Source organism: Physcomitrium patens, chromosome 5 (assembly GCF_059467195.1).
Source record: "Physcomitrium patens ecotype Gransden chromosome 5, ASM5946719v1, whole genome shotgun sequence".
Classification (NCBI taxonomy): domain Eukaryota; kingdom Viridiplantae; phylum Streptophyta; class Bryopsida; order Funariales; family Funariaceae; genus Physcomitrium; species Physcomitrium patens.
The window spans coordinates 21,015,667-21,018,298 of NC_143414.1; the positions used below are offsets into that span (position 1 = coordinate 21,015,667).

Here is a 2,632-nt window from a genome sequence, read left to right on the forward strand (position 1 = left end):
TACGGTTGTGAGTCTGAACACAATACTTTCGCATTCGGGGATCTTCACTACACATGCAACTAAGTGCATTTCACTCCAATACTTTTTCACGTCAGTGTTATAATTATTTAAAATAGAATTTGTCTAGCATCAAAAAACAAAAAAACCAAAGAGTAAATACAAATTTGGTCTATGGGGACAAAGAATTCAAGAAGTTCGAAGGAATTCAAGAAATTTCAATTCAAAATTTAGAAACTTATGCCGAACTGGGACTCATGCCGGGACTGAGAGTCACGGGACTAGGGAGACTCGCGCCAGGATCGAGGCTCGCAGGACCGAAACTCGCGCCGAGACTGGGACTCGCAGGACTGGGACTCTTATTGGGACTGGGACTCGCAGGACTGGGACTCTTACCGGGACTGGGACTCTTACCGGGACTGGGACTCTTACCGGGACTGGGACTCGTAGGACTGAGACTCGCGCTGGGAGTGGAATTCATGCCAAGCCTGGGACTCGTGGAACTGGGACTTGTGTCGAAACTGGGACCCACTCCGAGGTCCGCTAACTGGTGTCGCATCCGATCCACACTCCCATTGTGAGGGTGCGAGTCTCGGTTCCATTGCGAGTCCCTGTCTCAGTTCCTTGCCCCGGTGTCTCACTCCCTCCCTCTCCCACCATGCATCATTCAAATTTTCTTCCCTTTCCTTCCGGTGTACAGGGTGAGATTGGGCACCGAGCACTGAATGTTTGTTGCTTGTCTGTCGTTGTGTGGAGGGGAGTGAGAGGGTCGGTCTGAGCACATGCACTGAGTGTTAGTTGCTTGTTTGTCGTCGCCTGGACGTGGAGGAAGAAGGGGGGGGGAGGAGGAGGGTTTAGGGTTTAGGGTTTAGGGTGTAGGAAAGAATGAATCTGATGCTGTAAGGGCATTATTGCCACCATGGAACTCCTATGTGCCCTTTGTTCAATGCGTCCTCCATGGGAATAGAAACTGTCGATGAAGTTGTTGGTTGCAGTGCAAAGATGGAGTTTCTCTTCTGGCCACATTTGATAGTGGTAACTAAGGAGTAACCAGGTTTAGCCGCGGCTATGGTTCCATCACTGCTTATCAAAGTGGGACAGGAAAATCTGTAAACTTGGTCGAACGAGTCCCAAGTTCCGTGAAAATGATGCTACCAAGCAGATTCCCACTAAACCTGGGACAACACAAAAAAGACAAGTCTTGAGCTCCGTGAAAATGATGCTACCAAGCAGATTCCCACTACACCTGGGACAATACAAAAAAGAAAACACTCGAACTGTACTGGAAAGCGAAAGGCAAGAACTGCTCCAAAATCGCAGGGCATGGCTTCTGGGACGGGAAGAGGCGAAGCGTCTGTTGGAAGTAGAACGAGAGAAGGCAGCCAAACTGGAACAGGAAAAAGGGGGGATATTGGTTGACCAGTATATTGGATTGAAACGGAAGAGTTACGGGCAGAAATAGGAACCTGGAAAGCTGCTGTAGTCACAAAATTGGAGAGTGACCCAGCCAGTATTGGTCGGTCACGGATGTCTGCCCCACCAGTTTCAACAATCGGTGAATTGGAGGTGAAGGTGAGGCAACAGCAGCACCAATTGGGAGCAACCAGGTTGTCAGGATTCTGCAATTGGAGGCCCAAGTTCGTGAATTGGGTTTAGGGTACGATGAAGACTTATCAGTCTAATCGCGGAGAGAGCCGATGGAAGTAACGGAGGAGGACGAGGACTCATCATTAGAGCCAGAACCTGTGGGGATCCACTTCCAGTGAATGTTGGAGTTGACCAATCCGGCGAGCCCAGAGTGGTAGAAAATTTGTAGGGAAAATCACTAGAAAAGGTTTTACCAGTTCATTGTTGGCGAGGACGCCGCACAGTTGGGAGCGGGGCCAAGTATAATGGGTAGGATTTCCTTTTTGTTGTTGTTTTTTTTTTCTTTTTTTCTTTTTTTCTTTTTTTTCTGTGTCTTACAATACATTGTATGTAGGGTTAAGAAAAGCCAGTAAATTGATGAGTGGATAGTTTAGAAGGTTTGATGGATGATTAGGAAGGAAAAAGTAGTCAACATCGGATGTGTAATGTTTGGTATCCGGGGATAAGTACGAACCTGTTGAAGAAAGAAGTAGAAGGGGCCCAAAAACTGTGAAAGCGTAGAGCCCGGGGCAAGCTTGGTGCTATCTCTTGTTTGTCTTTTTTCTTTTTTCTTTTCTTTTCTTTCCTTGGTTTTGTTTTCTTTTGAGGTAACTCCAGAGTCGAGAGATTGGGATCCGTTCCGATTGTTGAACAAACGTAGATCAAGAGTATTGTGAGGGGAAATAGAAATTGAATCTCTATGTTGTTGAGTGAGAAATCGAATTCGTGAATATTGAGTTCCGTTTGGTAGATTGAAAGCCGGTGACCGAAGATATGGGTGTGGTTCAATTGTCAGGGACGATGTTGTGCCGTATTGGCTGTAATGGTTGAACAGTGAAGGACATCCATATAAGAGATGGATAGAATTGGATGCGTCCAAGTTTAGAATGTGGAAGAAATGATTAGTTTCGGAATGTGTTATCAGTGTGAAGATATATATCCAGTGATGGGAACATAGTCAGTGGATATGTACGGTCCGTCAAGGCAATGCAGTATTACATGATATGGT

At 46.3% G+C, this 2,632-nt stretch overlaps 1 long non-coding RNA gene across 1 annotated transcript; it reads right to left on the reverse strand.

Annotated features, from left to right (window-relative positions):
• Positions 1-750: 750 nt before the first annotated feature.
• Positions 751-1,900, reverse strand: LOC149989335 (uncharacterized). Its single transcript, XR_016503165.1, has 2 exons — positions 1,464-1,900; positions 751-1,172 (listed from the first exon to the last, which is right to left on the reverse strand). It is a non-coding gene; the product is annotated as an uncharacterized LOC149989335 (long non-coding RNA).
• Between the last annotated feature and the right edge of the window lie 732 nt (positions 1,901-2,632).